General features: G+C 43.4%; 1 long non-coding RNA gene across 1 annotated transcript in view; it reads right to left on the bottom strand.

Moving 5' to 3' along the window:
• Window positions 1–15,066: 15,066 nt before the first annotated feature.
• LOC138294068 (uncharacterized) overlaps window positions 15,067–21,873 on the bottom strand; it is a 32,939-nt gene continuing 26,132 nt past the window's right edge. The window contains exon 3 of the long non-coding RNA XR_011203165.1: window positions 15,067–15,157. This is a non-coding gene — a long non-coding RNA (uncharacterized lncRNA). The remainder of the gene's footprint in view (window positions 15,158–21,873) is intronic.

Here is a 21,873-nt window from a genome sequence, read left to right as displayed (position 1 = left end):
TCCTTGAGAGTTCTGGGGATATGGAACAAACTAAGCCCCGTCTCCTAAGTATGCTATGGAACGCTCAGTGCGCCTTGAACCCCAAAGGACCTTTGGGAAATGAAGACTGAAGCTGGCTAGCTGCAACGCTACAGACTGCAACTAATCCACACTGCTAGCAGGGACATTTACAAAGCAACAACACATTATGCCATTCATGAAGCAAACATGAAGGTTTGCGTCAGTCAGACTCCCATCATCAGAACTCCAAAAACTGCCAAATCTTTTAAACAAGAGCTCACACTAATATCATGGAATGTTGCCAGTCTCCACCGGTTAATGACTTGGTGAGATCATACCAGTTTATTACCACTGGGGACATAATATGTTTGCAAGAAACCTTGGTGGCTGATCCTATGGCAGGATCTCATGACTTTCATAAACCAGCAATAAAGTTTAAGTATTTTGGGCGACCATCAGGTGGGCTCTCTTTATGTTTCTGCCACCTTGAAATTTGAAGTCAGAAGCATTGATTCCAGCAGCCCATCATTGCGTGCTATGATAATTGATGGCTGCAGCATTGCTGGCAACCCAAGAGCAATGCTATTGGTTAACATTTACTTAAACCTGCATATGGATAACAAAAACATAGTACTGAATGATTTTTGCGATGTTGTGGAAGATCATATCTGCACAAATCCACTTGCTGAGATTGTTCTTACTGGAGATTTCAATCTAGCCAATCTCGCTACGTTTGGCTTAAGAAATCAAAATTCATCCTTGAAGGCCCACCCAGAGAGGAAATTTGGTTAACTTATAGGCCAACACAACAGTCAGTCCTTCTGAAATCAAACAAAAACTCAGACCAACAAAGATAGCAAGGTACAACACACATATAGATGCATTTCCAATTTGGACTACACAGTTGCAAGTCATGGTATATACAGCATGTACAAAGAACATGAGATTAAACAATTACAGGTCAGTGATCATCTCCCTCAACGGTTCTCCTTTCAGCTAATGCTAGAAAAGTTACTGAGTTAAACATTGTGAGTACGACCAGAGGAGCCTCTCTTGCCTGTCCTGTGTGGTTGGTTTGTTGCCCCTGCCCTCCATGGTGTGATTTGATGCTCATGTAAAGCACTACAATACCTTTAGGTCAAGTCTGCGCTATATAAAACAAAAAAACAAAATTAAGGACCTGATTTATGAAAAGTTACGCAGCATCCACTGCAGCACCACTTTTCTTGCACCCCTTAGGGCCCCCTAACTCAACCATGGATGCGCCGTATTAAGTATATGGCGCACCTTGGCGGTAGTTAGGGAACTAGTGTCAACATTTTGAATGCTAGTTTGGCGCATTGCAGGATTAGCGTAAAAAATGTTGCCGCTAATCCTGCATAGCACATTGTCTCCGTTTAACTCCTGCTCTGTGCAGGTGTAAAAATTGCTGCAAACTTTGCCGCAAAGAAATCTTTTAGATTTCTTTGCACTATTTTTTCAGCCCTTCCAACTGGGGAACACCCCCTTGCATAGATTATACCTGGCGAAGGCATCATGTGGCGTAAGGGGTTACCACTTTGTAAACCTGGTGCAGCGATTATGGCCTCTTTGGGCCACATTAGCATGAAAAAAATTACACTATTGTGGGGCAAGAAGGTGCTAGCCCCTCTTAAATCTTGGCCTTAGTGTTTTGCCTGCTGCTGTCATTGGGTTATGCCTGGGCTACATTTAGGCTCTTTTTTCTCTATTGGCAACCTTGGATGACATGGTTTTAATGAAGCTTCCTAATTTCCTCATTTACTGCAGTATTGTCAGTAGAAAATGCTTTCAGTTTTCCACTTCAATTCCATCAAGATGGTGTTCTGATGTGACACTTTTGGCATAAATTCAGAATGCTAGCACTAGTTGCTCATTAGAACACTGTACTCAAGCTGCTGATCACCAGGGAGTTAACTGGCAGTCTGCTGCTGGTGTTGAAAGTGCATATTTCAGTTTTCATGTCAGAATGTTTTAGGGAAATAGAAAAGGAAGGTATTTGAGAACTCATTTAAAACATGTCGACATTTTTCTTTTACTGCACTAAGCATACTTTCTCTGGCAAAATAAACCCCCTTATTTAGTTCCTTTCTAAATTAAATGTTTTAAGTTTACCAGTTTGATTTCAATCAAGATGGCTTCAGGTGTGCCAAACGTTTGTCATAAGTAAGACTTAGGGCCAGATTTATGGAAAAGTGGTGCAGTGCAAAGCTGTGCCAAAATTGGCAGCGCTGCGTCACTTTAGAACCGCTGGGATGTGCCATATTTAAGTGAATACTGCACACCTCTGTGTTGTCCCCTGCTCTGGTGCTAAATTTAGCTGCCAACGCAGGCATCCTTGCACCACCATGCAAGGATGTCTGCGTTGAGGGGTGTCATTGTTTATGTGCGGGAAGGTGTCCCTTCCTAAACATACACAAACAATCACTAATGGCATTTTCAAATGATTGTTTATGTGCAGGAAGGGACACCTTCCTGCACATAAGCAATAATTTCTGGCATTTTGCTCTTTCCATGCATGCTGCAGAATGCAGCATGCATAGAAAAAGCAAAAACAAGGAGGAATAAAAATATTCCTTCTCGTTGCACCCTGCTAACACCACCCGTAGGGGTGGCGTTAGATTTTGGAGCTGCCTCAGGTTTATGAAATTTCATAAATCTGAGGCAGCGTCAAAATGCAATGTAGCATGTCCACAGCAACACCCGTTGCACGCCCCTTCCACGCACAGTGCTGCGTGGGAAGGGGACAGATTTACAAGGTGACGTTGTGTAGTCATTTTAATTATAGCTTCATACATGTTATTTTAGCGAACTAGGCCTGCCGCTGTGCACTTTAACCTAGATATATTTTATTCAGCTTTGTTTATTATTTTAACAATAGCTACGTTTGCGGTCTTGTTTTATTTCTCTCTGTCTAGCTGTGCTTTGCCTAGGTCAGCACTGCGTTCTTAAACTAGACATTTCTTTCACTGTGTGCTTTTCTCAAGGCTGCAGTTAGATAGGTTGCCTGTGCTGCAGTTAGATAGGTTGCCTGTAAACGTGGTAACGCTTTGTCTCTAGTGTTCATAGAAACATACACATCCTTACGCAGGGACATTTTCTCAGAACATCAGCTGTTTTATTACTTCTCTGTCCCATACACGTTAGAGGGAGATTCCAGCCAGATGACAACTACTGTATGCTGATTGCTGAATGCTTCACTACAGCTGCTTGTGTAGACTACAGGCCTCTTACTCTGGTATGAGGGATGCTGTCTTCCCAGGGGAACCTGAAGGGCAGGAATAGAGCTTAACATGCTGTGCTCTAACACAGCCTGGGTAGTAATTATTTTAACGATTTTAGTGACAATATTGTAGCGTTATTTTTATACTTCCCTCTCCTTGTCACAATTTTAATGCTGTCATGCTTCATCGTCCTGGTTATTGCAGTACATGCTTTATTATTTAAGATGCAGTTGCTTTGTTAAAACCTTATTGAAACATATATACTGCCTCTGATTGTCCTTGTATACGTGAGACTAATGTAAATAAGAGAAACAGTTGCGATTTGAGTGACCACAATTTCCCTGAGGAGTCAATTGTGTCACATGCTCAGCTGCCCAATCATCCCTGCTCTTGGGTAGAGGTGAGGCACTGCTAGTTAGCCGGAGCAAAACCCGGATTAGGCCGACAGGTGTCACCTGTTGTGGGTTTGACTCAGTCCCTCACAGTGCTGGTGATTTTGCCTCCCAAATCCAGTAGTCTCATTAGAATAATGACAGCATACGCAACGTTAAGCTACAAAAATTATATTAAAGCCACCTTGTAAATACGGTGCAGTGCTTAGCACCACAGGAGCGTCATGAAAAGTCACGCTCCTGTGGCGCAAGGGGCCTATAAATATGCCCCTTAGTGCTCTAATTGTTCTTTAGAACACTCTGGGAGACTGTAGTAGAACACAAGGGAATCAACTGACAGGCTGCTCTCGTTGGAAGTACATGTTTTACTGAGCATGTCAGACTTCATTCTCACATGGATGAGAAATATAGTGTGAATTTACAGAAAATATACTCTCACTTTAGCTTCTGGGGCACCTTCCATAACCTTTATGGGAAAATCATGAGAAAACAGTTTTATTTCAAACATGATTCATGAATTCCCAACAGAAGGCTTTTTCAAGTGGGAAAATCACCATTAAACACACCACAATTCCTAAAATGAGTATGGTACCATCAACAAAATATTTATATTCGAGCTCTAATCTTTTATATGTTCTCCTTTTTGTGACCCTCAAAACCTGGCATTTGGTACAGTGCATTTTGATGGGGTCCTTGTCCCACAGTCCTATAACTGCTGCCACTTCTCATGCTACATGTGTGTATATATATATATATATATATATGTGTGTGTGTGTGTGCATTTTTCCCTACATTTAAGCTTTAATTCTCGTTTTCAGCTTTGTGAACCATTTAGAAGGTGCTATGATGTATATGGGTTCCAAGATGGCTGCCAGCAGTATTGCCAGATTTTGCGACCCATCCCATTTGGCTGTCCAAAAGTTCAAACTCAAATTCCGCCCAATCCAGACAAGTATCAGCCCAAAAGCCAGCCCAAAGTTGAAACCCTCAAAGCTTGCAAAAACAGCCTTCAAGAAATATTTTGACCATAATTCTGATTTATTTCAACTAGCATACAATATGTGGAGTTTCAAAGGGCACCTATGGACTTCTGCAATCATAGTAAAATTCTATTAATGATTACTGATTTTGAAGATTGATCCCCTCTATGACTGTCTAAATGGCACTTGTGCACCACAAATCTGAGCCTGGCGCTGATGAATAAACTTTACAAGAGCAGACTATAACTCATCTTAATTAAGCCTAGCTCCGGAAATGTTGAAACTCTGTAAGTAATGTGGCCCCAAAAAACAGTATATTTAATTGATCTCACAGGATTAACACCACAAAATGATACGCATGTAAAGAAACCACCCTGGAGTTAAAACAATTCCACAATTTACTGGTTTGGCAGGAGGGAAGGGTCCTCACAGTACAACACAAGGCCCATTCTTTCTAGTTAAAATGGAAGAAGGCCAGAAAGGAGATAGTCACTTACTCTGGGATGAGTCCCGCGCCACCCACTCCAAAGTCCTTCACCATGAAAACTTACTGTGGCACTAAAGCCCTGATTTCTACTTTTTTGTGCAAAACTTCACTAACACAGTTTTGAACCAAAACGTTTAGCACCGGCATGCTCCATTTCTAGGCACCAGCTGGGCACCATATTTATGGAATGGTGTAAGCCGGTGCAAAGGGTAGGTTAGCATTAAAAGAAAATGATGTAAGTCGGGTGGGGCTGGCAGTACGGAAAAAAGGGGTTTTGCACCAGAAAATGACATTAGGCAGGTTAGAGTAAAAAAAAAATGACTAACCTGCCTAGAGTAATTTTCTGACACAAAACCATCCATACCAGTTGACTCCTGTCTTAGAAAAGACAGGAGTCATGCCCACCACCCCAATAGCCAGCACAGAAGACCAGGGTCCCCTGGGCAACGCCTTTTCACCCAGTGCCATGTAGAGGGGCCCATTTCAGGGCCCCCAATGGCACATAAAAAATTAATAATACTTACCTGTACCTACCTGGGATGGGATCCCCATCCTCCGCTCTCCCTCTGGTGTAGGTGTTCATGGGGCTTGGGTAGGGCATCTGTGGGCTTATTCAATGGTGTTCCACCATGGAAATAGGCCCACAGATCCCCTAACGCCTGCCCTGACCAAGGCATTAAAAAAATAGTGGAAAGCAAGCTTTGCACCATTTTTGTTACCCCTCCTCACCCCGTGCGTGATTTTAGCACAGGGGGTGTGTGATGAATATGGCGCTAAGGCCATAGGTGCAAAACTAACTCCATATTCATACTTTGGCGCTAGACCCTTCTAGTGCCAAATTTATGGGGTAGGGTCATTTTTTGCACTGGAATGCCTACTTTGCATCTCATTGATGCAAAGTAGGTTTCCACGTCCAAAAAATGACTTAACACCATAAATTTGGCACTAGAAGGGTCTAGTGCCAAAGTATAAATATGGAGTTAGTTTTGCACCGAATTTGCATAAAACAAAATGATGCAAATTCAGTGGAAAACAAGTATAAATATTCCCCTAAGTGTTATTCAGTACCTACACTGTTTCCTTTCTGTGGCAGCACCGACTAGACTAAAGCGGTGTTGGAAATAAGCAAGTGGGTTTGTTTGGGAACCAAACTAAAGCAAGGGTTTGGAGCAGAAAGAAAAGAGACTCCTTTCCCAACACCTTTAGGCCCATATTTATACTTTGTTAGTGCTGCATTTGCGTCATTTTTTTACGCAAATGCGGCGCAAAGTTACAAAATACAATTGTATTTTGTAACTTTGCGCCGCTTTTGCGTCAATAAATGACGCAAATGCGGCGCTAAAAAAGTATAAATATGGGCCTTAGTGTTACTCTCCCCCAAAATCTGAACTGTAACACTCCTTGATGTTTGCTGACACCACCATGACTCCCATTTTTCCATCCCATTCAATATCCCGTCATCATTAGCACTGTCCCAATCACTTTTTACCCCTGATCTGTGCAGTCTCATTAGGCTGCCCAGCTCCCTTACACCTATCTCCCACCCTGGGCTTTAAGTGCATCAGGTCCTAAAACTAATTTTTAAATGAGTCCCTAGGAGGGCCTATGTTCATATGCTTAAATTGTAAAACCATGGATTTATTTTTCAGTAATGCATTTAACCCCTTTAGTGCGGGTGTCGGCCACTGGCCGACACCCACACTACCTCCCTGGTGCGGGTCACGACCAGTGGCCGACACCAGGGAGGCCAGTAGGGCCGCTTCCTGCTCCGATGGGGAAAACAGCCCCAAACGGCCTTCCCTACGTTCGGGAAGCCCTCGTATGAAAGGGGAGACTCTCTCCCCTTTCATACGAGGCCTTCCTGAACACATTTCCTGGCCCTCGATCGCAGCACAAACGCCACTAGACACCAGGGATTTCACTTGGGGGGGTCGCCCCCCCTCAAAAAACGGGGCACCCCCCATAGGGGGCCATATTGTTTAATTTTAAGGTTTGGGCCCCATGGGGCTATTTTTATTTATTTTTTAAATAAAAAATTGACAGGGGGTCACCCATGGGAAGGGCGACCCCCTGCGGGGGCAATACTTTTTTTTTGTAGTTGTAGGGTTTCCCTGGGGGCCATTTTGGCCCCCAAGGAAACCCTACAACTACCCAAAAAAAAATACAGATCTATATATATATATATATATATATATATATATATATATATATATATATATATATATATATATATATATAGATATATCAATTCATGTAGATAGATATATCTATCTACATGGATATATCTATAGATAGATATATATCTATAGATAGATCTATATATATGTATGTGTGTGTGTATATATATATATATATATATATATATATATCTAAATCTAAATAGATCACTTTTGTCAGTGCATGTAGGGTTTCCCTGGGGACTGCGATCGGCCCCCAGGAAAACCAGACCCACATATAAAAGTGATCTATATATATATCTTATATATATATATAAAAAAATATATATATATAATCATATATATGTATATATATATATATATATTTGCCAGCAGTTGTCTTGCAGTTGCAGCTTGCGTCTTCCAAGCAGTGCACATACTTCAACTGACGCATTTCAACTGTAGCTTTTAGGCAGCAATAAAAAAGTCAAATAAGTCTTGTGATTATGTTTCTGCTACAAAAGGATCAGACTTTTATCTAGTGGCAGTTTTAGTGCCATAAAGAAGCGCAGAAGGTTTATATGACTACTGCAAAGAGCAAATCTGTATTTTATGTAAATAGCTGAGTTCATTAGTAAAGTCAGCCACTACCTGCGCTATAATACAAATTAAATGTATGTGCGGGGTGGGGGGTGGCTATGGAGAGATGAAGAGCACGTTTGCTGGGTGGTAATGAGGGAATCCGAGGAGGAGGACATGGGAGTGGGAGCACCAATAATGATTGTTGGACTGGGCGCAGGAGGTGCTAAAGACTGTGATGAATGGTATGTGACAAGGTGTTTGAGTGTCTTGAAAGAACGTGCTGATTGAGGGAAGAAGCGCAGGTAAGGTGGCCTCTACTGTTGCACGTATCACACACCCCAGCAATTTTGTGACTGTCTGTAGGCTAGTGTTTTAGAGCAACAGTTTAGGTAATAGCAGAGATGGCATCTTGATGGATGACTGCTGCTGACGTCACTCGGGTTATAAATGACATCTCTGACATAGGATCAGAGACTGAGACAGCAGATACTGAGACAGCATCTGAGGGATAGGACAATGGCGCAGACTCTGGGAGTGATTTTTCAGTTGGAGGAGTCCCATTGGATAACTCCTTCCAGTAAATTGTGAGGGAGGTGATGAGGGCAGTCCTGTTGTCCCTTCGCAAGCACAGTCTGTGCAACAGGGCAATAGTGGGTTAGCCTAACCCAGAGAGCAGGTGAATGCTGGGGCAAGCACATAGAGGGTGCTCTCTTGGGGGCTCCCCAATTTAGTTCAGCCCCAAATTGTATTGTGGAGACATCAAAATTATCTATCACAAAACAAACTGGTTTTGTAAGGCAGGCACCTGTGTTTTTGATCCTGGGTTCGACGGCTAAATAGGGAAACATACTAAACCCAAACATTTCTGGAAACTAGACATCCAGGGGAGTCCACAGAGGTGTGACTTGTGTGGATTCCCCAAAGTTTTCCTACCCAGAATACCTTGCAAAGCTGAAATGTTGAATAAAAACTCTATTTTCCTTGCATTTCTGTCACACAAACTACAGGAATATGCTGCAATCCACAAAATTCCTACCACCCAGTGATTCCTCACCTGTCCTGATAAAACCACTACCCCACTTGAGTGCCTATACCTAGTGCCTGCTTAAGGAATGGATTACCCCAGGGTCAACAGTTGCCTCATATAAGTACCAACATTGACCGTTGTGTGATCTATTCCTGTCGCCGGCACTAGGCCTACCCACGCAAGTGAGGTACCAATTTTATCGGGAGACCTGGGGGAATGCTGGGTGGAAGGACATTTGTGGCTCCTCTCAGATTCCAGAACTTTCTGTCACCGAAACTTGAGGAAAAGGTGTTTTTCTGGCCACATTTTGAGGTTTGCAATGGATTCTGGGTAACAGAACCTGATCAGAGCTCCACAAGTCACCCCATCTTCGATTCCCCTAGGTGTCTAGTTTTCAAAACTGTGCAGGTTTGCTAGATTTCCCTAGGTGCCAGCTGAGCTAGAGGCCAAAATCCACAGCTAGGCACTTAGCAAAAAACAGCTATGTTTTCTTTGTGAAAATGTGATATGTCCACGTTGTGTTTTGGGGCATTTCCTGTCGCGGGCACTAGGCCTACCCCCACAAGTGAGGTATAAGTTTTATCAGTAGACTTGGGGGAACGCTGGGTGGAAGGAAATTTGTGTCTCCTCTCAGATTCCAGAACTTTCTGTCACCAAAATGTGAGGAAAAAGTGTTTTTTGGCCACATTTTGAGGTATACAAAGGATTCTGGGTAACAGAACCTGATCAGAGTCCCACAAGTCAGCCCATCCTGGGTTCCCCTTGGTGTCTAGTTTTAACAAATGTGCAGGTTTGGTATGTTTCCCTAGGTGCCGGCTGAGTTAGAGGCCAAAATCCACAGCTAGGCACTTTGCAAAAAACACATGAGATTTCAATGTAAAAATGTGATGTCTCCATGTTGCCTTTCCTGTTGCGAGCATTAGGCCTACCCCCACGAGTTAGGTATAATTTTTATCGGTAGACTTGGGGGAACGCTGGGTGGAAGGAAATTTGTGTCTCTCTCAGATTCCAGAACTTTCTGTCACCAAAATGTGAGGAAAAAGTGTTTTTTGGCCACATTTTGAGGTTTACAAAGGATTCTGGGTAACAGAACCTGATCAGAGCCCCACAAGTCAGCCCATCCTGGGTTCCCCTCGGTGTCTAGTTTTAACAAATGTGCAGGTTTGGTATGTTTGCCTAGGTGCCGGCTGAGCTAGAGGCCAAAATCCACAGCTAGGCACTTTGCAAAAAACACATGAGATTTCAATGTAGAAATGTGATGTGTCCATGTTGCCTTTCCTGTTGCGAGCATTATGCCTACCCACGCAAGTGAGGTACCATTTTTATCGGGAGACTTGGGGGAACACAGAATAGCACAACAAGTGTTATTGCCCCTTGTCTTTCTCTACATTTTTCCTTCCAAATGTAAGACAGTGTGTAAAAAAGACGTCTATTTGAGAAATGGCCTGTAATTCACATGCTAGTATGGGCACCCCAGAATTCAGAGATGGGCAAATAACCACTGCTGCTCAATACCTTATCTTGTGCCCATTTTGGAAATACAAAGGTTTTCTTGATACCTATTTTTCACTCTTTATATTTCAGCAAATGAATTGCTGTATACCCAGTGTAGAATGAAAACCCATTGCAAAGTGCAACTCATTTATTGGCTCTGGGTACCTAGGGATCTTGATGAACCTACAAGCCCTATATATCCCTGCAACCACAAGAGTCCAGCACACGTAACGGTATATTGCTTTAAAAAATCTGACATTGCAGGAAAAAGTTACAGAGTAAAACGCTGAAAAAATGGCGGTTTTTTTTTCAGCTCAATTTCAATATTTCTTTATTTCAGCTGTTATTTTCTGTAGGAAAACCTTGTAGGATCTACACAAATGACACCTGGCTGAATACAGAATTTTGTCTACTTTTCAGAAATACTTAGCTTTCCGGGATCCAGTGTTGGTTTCACACCCATTCCTGTCACTAACTGGAAGGAGGATGAAAGCACCAAAAATAGTAAAAATGAAGTATGTCCCAGTAAAATGCCAAAATTGTGTTGAAAAATGTGGTTTTCTGATTCAACTCTGCCTGTTCCTGAAAGCTGGGAAGATGGTGATTTTAGCACCGCAAACCCTTTGTTGGTGCCATTTTCAGGGTAAAAAACACAAGCCTTCTTCGGCAGCCCTTTTTTCAAATTTTTTTGAACAAAACAAAACTTTAGGTCTATTTTGGCTACTTTCTTGGTCTCCTCCAGGGGAACCCAGAAACTCTTTAGAAACCCTAGGATGTTGGAAAAAAAGGACGCAAATTTGGCGTGGATAGCTTATGTGGACAAAAAGTTATGAAGGCCTAAGCGTGAACTACCACAAATAGCCAAAAAAGGGTTCAGCACTGGTGGGGGGAAAGGCCCAGCAGCTAAGAGGTTAAAAAACCATACAGTAACCAGTATCAGCGAAGCAGCATTTGCTTATTACCTTCATTTTCATTTTATCTTTCATTTTGTGGAAGTATTTCCTTTTTTAGGTGCACATCTGGAAGATTATTTTCATGCAACATATGGCTCTTGTGTAGTCCACACTGTGAACTGAGCCACCTCCAGGTGTCAGGGTGAGTTCAGATTGTGGGTGGGTGTTCATGATGGTGTACTACTGAGTCCTGCGGCTGAAAGTAGTATGAGTTTCCTCTGCTCTGCCAGTGTGAAATTAAGGGGTTCAGACTACGTGCACATCCAATCCTTGCCCTCTCTGCAAAGCACACAGGTTGGTGGTCACATGTAAATTTTTCCAGTGCAGCTTGAAGCTGGGTCACATCAAGTTTCAAAAGTCCATCTTTCAGAGCATAGTGAGATTAGGGCTATGGGGCCTGTTTTCTTCTCCACAGCTTTCTGAAATCCTCCATCTGCATGTCTCACGCCATTGCTTTCCTCTTCAGGACTACCTTTCCACTCTGTTGTTTATATATGTATACACCTTTTCATTAGTGAAATGAGAGAACCACAGCACATCACAGGATCATAGTGTGAAACATTTAATATTTTGTAGTATTTCAAGAAAAACAGATATCCTGATTCAATAGAATACATTCGAAAGGTTGCTTGTAGATTGATTCCATAGTGGTAAGAAAACAGCCGACACGTGTTTCGTCATCCTTGACTTTTTCAAGGCTGTGAAAAATGGAATGTAACAATCATGAAGCTAGTAGGTAGTGATGAGATGAATTTTAATGTGAAATGCGAGTTGAATAAGAGATGTATAAACCTAATAACGAAAAGGAAGGAGAAAGAGAAGACCCTGTGTTGTTGATGTGAGCAGATTAAAATTTAGAACAAGAATATTGTGTCACCTCGATAGTATAGTGATTCTATACATAAAGGAAAATAAGCATTATCAGTGAAAAGCTGGATACTGATATAACACCACAGTGAAAAGTCGTGGAAAGAGCAAGCAAACCAACTGCAACAGCAAAGTGTTGGGTGGTCTAAGGTTAAGAGCACACCACCACGAATAACTATAAAGATATGACAGTGTGTGTCCAAGCAGTGAAAAGTATTGAATACAACTAGGACATACCTCATTCAGATTGAAAGAGTTGAATAAATTGTAGGAGTTCCATATTCCGAAAAGTTTGCAAGTTCAATCAATTGGGCAAAAAGGTAGAAGGAGTCACAAGACCGTGGTAAGTCTGTAATCTGATGGGGAAAGTGTAGATCGTAAGTAAAAGGTGGTTAAGAAAAGAAAATGGAAAAGGACAAAATATATGATTATATAACTGATTGGAGAAAAAATACTCCAAAAGCAAAAGTTGTTGGTCCTAAGTCTAAAAAATAAAAATAAAAATGAAAGTTTGAAAGTTTCTTTACAATAGAGTTAATTGTTTTTGAAAACGACACCAAAAATTGGAAAAATCCATATTAAGTAGAAAAGCCATGAAGGAGTTTATGGCGATCACAGAAAAACCGAAGAGATCGGCAGTCCAATCATAACTTAGAATCTAGTGCGAGGGCATGTAATCGCCGTAACTAGTAAGTATACGGTCAAATTACGGAGGTGTGGAATACCAGAAACGGGTAGGAATCTTATAGGAACTTTCCGGTTGCGAAGGGTGAAAGAAAGTAGCCTGTTTAACTTAGTGTCTTTTCATTAGTGCAGGATATGATGGGGACCAATGCTTAATTTGAGCTGTTGATTTCCAGTGCAGGGAACCAACACTTATTTTTTAGGGCTGGCACTTATTTTTCTGCCTCAAGCATTTAATGCAAACAAAAGACACATAAGGAAAAGACTGAGGAAGAGAAAAATTAAAAAGCTCCACAAAGGCAGAAAGCTGTAAGAGTGAGCTGAAGGGGCAGGGAGTAGCTGTAAATGGATTAAAGAGGCCCGAGGTGGCTTAAGGATTACGCTGCCTCAGTATTCTGTCCTTTCACATTTAATTGCAGCAGTCACATGTTTCAGAGGTGAGCTTTGGGCACTGGTATGTTTTTATTTGCAAATTAAGCACTGATGGGGACCTGACCAGTTTCAACAGCAAATGTTGACCAGGATCTGGTTTAGCATCAGTTAAATATGCTGAATTTGTCCCAGTGTAATTTGCTGAACCGAGGACTCACTCGGCAGCAACCACATCGTATTTGGTTTCCTTTCAGTGCAGCAACCTGTGGCATGAAGGGGGGTCTTCTGCTCTCCCCAGTTCCTCTAGCTGCTGCTGCCTCTGACTTTGCTGGAATGAACTGAGAGTCTCCTGACTCAGTTTGAGGTCCTCCTCCACCCGCAGGCTGGTCCCTGCGCCTTATATCCCTGGTGGTCTAGTGGCTATCACAAGTAAGTATTTCCTTTTCTTTTCTTTCACTCTGTCGCTCTTTCACTTTTGCGTTTTCTTCCTTTTTCTTCTATCATCCCTCATTTTTCCTCTATTTCTTTTTCCTTTCCTCTTTCCTCTGCCCCCTTCCACCTGTGAAGCACCTTTATCGCCCTCCTGCCTCCCATCTGACTGCTCCCCCTGCCCACCTCCCCTTCTTAATGGCGGCAGCGCTGAACCTGCCATGCCTAAGGCAAGCCCGTATGCACCCATCCATGCCTGGACTGCACCCAGCACCAGGAATCCTGATCTCCGTTAAACCACCCCCTGGACTGCCTCTGTTACGACTCCGAGACCCTCCTCCACCTCAACACCAGACGTCTCAACAAGTGCTGCACCATCTCCCCCAAGGACACCCACAGACCTTTCACCTGCAGGAACTGCAACTTCAGCGCCAGCCTCAACAAACCAAAGGCACTCTCTGCACACAAATATACCAACAACCTCCACAACCCCATCAACTGCCTGCTCCTGAACATCAGCTTCATCCACAAACATGCCACCCAACTCTGGGACCTGATCAACACCACCCGACCGGACATCGCCTTCCTCACCGAGACCTAACCCAACCCCACCTCGGGTCCAGACATTGTCATCACCATTCCTGACGGTTACAGCATCCTGAGGAGGGACCGGCCCTCCCGCCCAGGTGGAGGACTCGCCATTGTACACAAGTCCTCACTACATGTCAAGGCCGTCCAAGAAGAACACTGCACCTTCATAGAACACCTTCACTTCCTGGTCCACTGCAACCACAACTCCTCCATCTGTCACATCAAAAATTTCAGTCTCGTCGACAATGCATCATCAATGACAGGTTTGATCCCCACTGCTACCACAGTGACAGCAATGTTTACAGCACCGCCTTCACCCATGATAATAACGCCGTTATTATAGACGACAGTGACATCGGTGAGCATAAAGTATGAGCCTTCTTTATTGTCAAAGACAACACCCCAGGGTAAGAAAATGTTGAAGAAGTCAACTTCAGCTCTGTCTTCAAGTTGTAAGAAATCAAAGACTTCTACATAGTCGACGCGAATACCGTCTACAGCTATCAACATACATACAAGGAACCATAGATCCGTTGATGACAGTTCCATCGACGGCAGCTCCGACAACACCATTTCCGTCAATGACAACTTCGAGAACAACACTGTCGACAATGACTCAGTTGACGAGGGCATCGTCGATGACAACAACATCGACGGCCCATTTCTTTCCCACAGACACACCGGCGACTATACGGTCGATGACAGTTCATTCAACGAAATCTCCCTTTTACCCTTAAGAATTTTAAAAATAAAACGTAAATCCGCTTAAGAGACATTACAGCTTTCACATACCTCACCCAGTAAGGTATCGCCAGCACATTCAGAACGTCTTCTTGATGAGGATAAAGACAAATATGGAGATGAGTACTCTGATGATGGTCTGTCTGCTTGTCCTTCAGAACTACAAATTAAATTCCAGGAAGAGGATGAAGAAGAGTGTGAAGAGTTACATATTCAACAATCTTTTCATGATCAACAACACACACGTTCGCAAGAACAAGAGTGCGAGTCAACAGTTCAGATGCCAGTGTCACTAATTGCCAATTTGCACAATATGATGCAGGATTACTACAATAGATTCCCACCACCAGGATCATCAACTCTGCTTCAGCATTCACAACTACTGTTAAGTCCTCCTTCTCGTGACCAGTCATCAGGGTTTCAGGTTCCTTCAGTACCGTTACCACTTCCATCTAAACATCCCGAAAATGATCCGCCTTCTTCGGAAGAGGATCAAGTAGAACAGGAAATCCAGGACAATGCCCCGCTCCCCAGTCAATGGGATGACTACCAGACTCAAACCCATCCCCCTCTACTCCACCACCAGTTGATTCTCTTCCACAAGATATAGGAGGGTTCCATAGTGTAATGGAAAGAGCAGCCAAGAGATTCCAGCTTTCCATTGTATCAAAGCAGTCGGATTGTTTCCTTTATGACTTTAAAGAAGACACCAGAAAGACAGTTTGCGCGACCCCGCTTGTAGATTTCATCTCGGAAGAAGGTCTTAAAGTGATGCAGACCCCATCCTCCATACCATCAGTACTTCTTAGACTAGATAAAAAATACAAGGCGCCAGAAAATTCACCAGCTTGTTTGATCAGTCAACCCAAACCTGACTCCGTGATAACCCAGGCAGGTCAGCACAGGTCAAGAAACCCATCCTCTCTGCTTTTCGCGCCCCCGGATAAGGAAGGACAGTGCTTAGATACAAAAGGAAAGAAATGTTCCACAATGGCGGGTACAATGGTCAGGGCAGCAAACTTGTTCGCGATTCTAGGACGACACAACTGCCAGGTGTGGTCAGATATCTCTTAATACATTGATCTCCTTCACAAGGATGCTAGAACTGAAGCATGAAAGGTTACAAGAGGGAGAAAAGATCTCTGCTGAGATCATAGACTGTGCAATAGATGTGTCACACACAGGTTTTGCCAGCTAGCAAGAGTGGCAGTGCTAAGGCAGTAGGGTTGACTAAAGGCCACTTCTACCCGGAGGTTCAGATGAAGGTTCTGGACATGCCATATGTGGCAAGCATGTCGATGACGCGTTAAAATCAATAAAAACGGACACAGACACAGCTAGATTGTTGGGTACTCTACAATTCAGAAGGCAGCCCTTTCGAGGGGTGAGAGGTAGAGGACTGTATTCCTACAGGGGTGGCCTACACCAATATAGACAATACCAACCTTATCAGGGACAGTTTCATTCAGCCACCAATCCACAACAACAATCCTTTAGGCAGCCACCATCTGCAGCCTACAGACATACCACCAGAGGAAAGTCTACTTATAAGGGCAAGGACACATGCAGAAAACAATGACTTCCATCAGGTGCCTGCCTCCAACCCCTAGTCCAACTCTCAGATGGGGGCAGAATTCCCAGCTTCTCCCACCAGTGGTCCCAGATCACCTCAGAGCGATGGGTTCTCAATATCACCAGAGGGCATACCCTGGAATTTCAGCAACCTCCCCCAGATGTACTAGCTTGGGAACCCCCACCTGCCCACTTAAAAGAGTTCCTTTTACAAATGTCCACAATGATAGACAAGGGAGCCATCGAGATCGTACCGAAGTCTCAGAGGGGAACCAGCTTCAATTCTCACTTCTTCCTCATCCGGAAAAAGACAGGAGACTGGAGCCCCATCTTAGATCTCCGGCGTCTAAACAAATTCCTGAAAAAACAATCATTTTGGATGGTCACTTTTCAGGATGTATTACAGTTGCTCAACCAGAGGGATCACATTATGGCCTTAGATCTCCAGGACACCTATTTTCATATCCCTACTCACCTCAGCCACAGGAAATTCCTACGCTTCAAGGTAGCAGGCACACACTACCAATTCAGAGTGTTACCATTCAGCCTGAGATCAGCTCCTTGAGTGTTCACCAAGGTCTTAGCTCTGGTGGCAGCGTATCTCAGACCTAAAGAAGTTCAAGTGTTTCCATACTTGAACGATTGGCTAATAAAAGCTAACACAGTGTCCAAGGTAGCGAGAGACACAGCAACATTCCTATCACTCTTCCAGACGTTAGGCCTCTCAGTATACTACCAAAAATCACATCTAATGCCATTAACCGACATCACCTTTCTAAGAGCTGTATTAGATACGGAAAAAGCTAAAGCCCTTCGCCTTTCAAGACAGACAGATTCTTTTGCTGAGACGGAGCGCTAGATTTTGGAAGGCCACTTCTGTCTGGATCTACAAATCGTTTCTGGGAGTGCTCTCCTCTTGCATTCTGTTAATACCAAACTGCCATCTCCACATGAGACCACTTCAACAACAGTTAGACAGCCAAAGGACACAAATAAACAGATCTTTCGACGACATTGTCCAAATAACCCCACCAATGCAACAGGCCACGGAATGGTGGTCGAAGCCGCCCCACATCTCCGAAGGTCTGTCCTTTCTGAATCAAAGCCCGGAACATGATCTGACCACAGATGGGTCCCTAGACAGATGGGGTGCGCATCTCGAAGACCTGGCAGTGGAGGGAAATGGACCACCCAGGAAGCAATGCTCCACATAACTTGTTAGAATTAAAAGCCGTCTTCCTAGCACTCAAGTCCTTCGTGACCAAAATCAAGGGCTCATCAGTTACGGTCCGAACCGACAACACCACAAGCATGCACAACCTCAACAAGCAGGGTTGTACAATATTGCCAGCGCTTTCACTCCAAGCGCAAGGGATATGGAATTGGCACTTCGACATCAATAACTCTCAGAGCAGAACACATTTCAGGAGTATCCAGCACTCTTGCGGACTCATTAAGCAGGACCTCATCAACCTGCCACGAGTGGGAGCTCAACCAGACAACTCTCAATCATCTTTTTCTTTGCTAGGGCAAGCCCAGTTTGGAACTCTTTGCGACAAAGGAGAACAATAAATGCCAATCAGTTCTGTCTCACTCATCCATCAAGGTTCACCTGGCAGTCATTTCTAGATTTCGCTGTCCCACTAATTCAGCATCTTTACGGTCCTCCTGAATTGTAAAACAATTCCTAAAGGGGCTATTCAGATTGCTTCCTCCAGTTAAAATCCCTCGTCCTGCCTTACACCTCAATATTGTACTTTCACAAAAAATGAAACATCCATTTAAGCCTATACACAGAGCAGACTTGAAATACATTTCCTGGAAGACAGCGCTTCTCCTAGTGCTTTCTTCAGCAAAGAGTCAGTGACATTCAAGCATTTACAATCTCTCAACCTTTTCCCCAATTGAAGTCGGACACTTTCATCCTTAGAACTAATCCTAAATTTATTCCCAAAGTTCCCTCGAACTTTCATCTGAATGAACCAGTGGTGTTGAAAACTTTCTTCCCAAACTCCAGCAGAAAGAGCGCTACATTCCTTAGATATAAAGAGATTTCTCAAATTCTACATACTAAAGACTAGTAGCTTTTGCAAAGCTGATCAATTGTTTGTAGGCTATGGACAACTAAGAAAGGGATATCTTATTACCAAACAGACCATAGCACAGTGGATTGCCACCGCCATACAGTTTTGGTACCAGCTAGCAGGCAAACCACTGACAGCCAACGTCAAAGCCCACTCCACCAGATCTGTCTCCACCTCCGTAGCTCTCTTCGCAGGGGTGCCTATACAGCAAATTTGCAGAGCTGATCAATTGTTTGTAGGCTATGGACAACTAAGAAAGGGATAGCCTATAACCAAACAGACCATAGCACGGTGGATTGCCACCACCATACAGTTTTGTCACCAGTTAGCAGGCAAACCACTGACAGCCAGCATCAAAGCCCACTCCGCCAGAGCTGTCTCCACCTCCGTAGCTCTCTTCGCAGGGTTGCCTATAAAGCAAAGATGCAGAGCGGCAATGTGGTCTAGCAGCCACACCTTTACTCAGCACTACTGCCTAGATGCCGCAGACAGGATGCACACAGCAGTAGGACAAGCAGTTGTACAAAATGTATTTACATAAAGGGAGACAATTATTATTTTCCCACCGTCCGCTAGTATACCTTATATTTCCTGCTAATTATTCTGATTCTAGTATGTAAGTCTGTGAAAGATACTCCAATACTGGAGAAGAAAATAAGTAACTTACATGTAACTGTGGTTCTCCAGTATTGGTATATTTCATAGATTTACATGCAATCCACCCTCCTCCCAATAGAAGCTCAACTCATATCTGTTTCCTTCATAAATCACTTGTGCTAGAAAATGAGAAATCTCCTAGCTAACATGTTGGAAAGTTTCAATTCTATTAAGGACATGGAGGTGAGGATTATGCATATCTTACTTCACTCTTTATTTAACAGCAAGTTCAAAGTTCAATGACTCCACGAAAAAACTACAACACCCATGAAAGCAACGTTCCCATGGTAACCAATGTCCAATCTTCGCTCCTTCTGACGGTATGTATAAATATCCCTCTTTCTTCACTGCTCCAGTGTCAGTTAAGTCTTGCCCTTACTGCCTCTTGAGTACTTTTGATATCTTGCATTGTCTGTTGAAGTTATTCTCGTGCCAGCATTTTGTATTGTCTGAGCGAATCGCAATTTGCAATTCGCAGACCCAGATGCAGGATGGTGTCCCTGACACCATCTGCGAATCGCAAGGGGGTCGCAAAGACCCAACTCATTAATATTAATGAGGTGGGTTGCAATTTGCAACCCCTTTGCAATTCGCAGCACTCACAGGGATGGTGGCCTGCTGGAGACAGCAGACCACCATGTCTGTGACTGCTTTTTAATAAAGCAGTTTTTTTTTTGTATTGCAGCCTGTTTTCCTTAAAGGAAAACGAGTTGCAATACACATGAAAAAATGAAACGTTTTTGTTTAATTTTTTCAGAGAAGGCAGTGGTCCATAGGACCACTGCCATAGGACCACTGCCTGCTCTGAAAAAATGTTTTCAGAGCCATTCACGAAGGAGAATGGGTCCCATCGGGACCCCTTACCTTTTGCGAATAGGTTAGCACCCATTTAAAATGGGTGCTAACTGCGAATTGCTTTGCGACCACGTTCGCGGTCACACAGCAATTCTACATCGGATGCAAATCGCAAATAGGAAGGGGAGCACCCCTTCCTATTTGCGAGTCGCGTTCCCATTTTGCGAGTCGGTAACCAGGTTACCAACTCGCAAAATGGGAATGAGCATCGCGATGTGCATTTTGCATGGCGCAGACAGTGAAATTCGCTGTTTGCACCATGCAAAACGCTTGCTACATCTGGCCCGAAGTCTTTGAAAAAGGCAATAATTGGTCTAGGATAATCTGCAACTCATTTGCTGTGCAGGCGGTTAATACTGCGTCGTCTGCACACAGCAAAATGGGAACAGGCTTCTTCCCCATTCGTGGCACGTCCTTTCTCAGTCAAAAAAATTGTTAATCCCATCTATAGAGTAAGAAGAGGAAGGGGGCCAGGATGCTTCCCTGTCTAATGCCCCTGGAAGATTAAACTTGTGGTGAGCATTCACCAGAGGGGCCATAACGCATCCTTACTGCCAGGTCTTGGTGGAGCTGACATATGAGTGTTAAAAGTTCTGGTTCCTCTACCATAACGCCCATTAGATCCCACAGCTTTTCACGGTTAACAAGGTCAAATGCACTTGATAAATCAGTGAAGACTATATGTACTGATTCATATTTTGCCTTCGTATATTTTCCCAGGATTAAATAGAGGTTTAGGCATTGGTCAACTGTCTCTAGACCTAATCTGAACCCAAATTGGGTGTCAGCTAATATATTATTTGCAGAAGCCCAATCTTTCAAACAAGACAATAGAACTCGGCCCAAGATTTTTACACTAGAATTGTTGAGGGCGGTAGCATAACGGTGAGGACCTGTCACCTTTTTTAAATATTGAGACCAATAAAGCAGTCTTGTATGATTCAGGACTGGGGCCCTGCGTTACTGACCTGAAAACCTGAGGTAGTAATGGGACCCATAGGGGCATATTCGACTTAAAAATATCTGCTGGAACGCCGTCTGGACCTGGATCACCAATTGGTAGGGTAGGCGACGGGTGTGTGGGGTTAGGCCCTATGTAAGTCGTTCCTCTCCTGAGGAGCAGATTTTAGTAAAATGTGCCACACAGATGTCTACTTCAACAACGGTGTCTATTGGGGCATCAGTATCCTTAAAATATGGCCTGTTAATCTCCTCCCACAATTTGGAACTGTCCTTCATTTCCCCAGCTTTTTGGAGGTCATCCCAAGCTATGAACCTGAACTCCCTTTTCTTTCCGCCAAGAACCTTATTGTAAGCCGCTCTAGCCTGTTTAACGTTGCAGGCTACCCGCGGGTGATTTTTCAGAGCAGACAATAATTGCTTATACGCCATAGAGCATGCTGCATTAAACCAGTGGTAAAGTAATGGTTCTCAATAGGTGACTTTGCGCGTGAGGTTGAGATAGACCTACATATGTTTTCAAAAGTGGGGCAAATCACCTCAGGCCCCATGCTATCAGTCAAACAAGTCATAATGGGCCCTATAGAGTCATTAATGATTCTATAAATTAAATAGAACAGGGTCCACTTTCCTCCATTTAGTTTTAGGCCCTTATTCCATGTAATTTCCATTTTTTTGAGTTTTTGTATTTTGGATTAGGGAACCCAGAGTAAAGTACAAATGGTTATGATAATTTGTACAGCACCCT

The sequence above is a fragment of the Pleurodeles waltl genome, chromosome 4_2, assembly GCF_031143425.1.
Source record: "Pleurodeles waltl isolate 20211129_DDA chromosome 4_2, aPleWal1.hap1.20221129, whole genome shotgun sequence".
Lineage (NCBI taxonomy): Eukaryota > Metazoa > Chordata > Amphibia > Caudata > Salamandridae > Pleurodeles > Pleurodeles waltl.
This window is presented reverse-complemented; position numbering and strand designations above follow the sequence as displayed.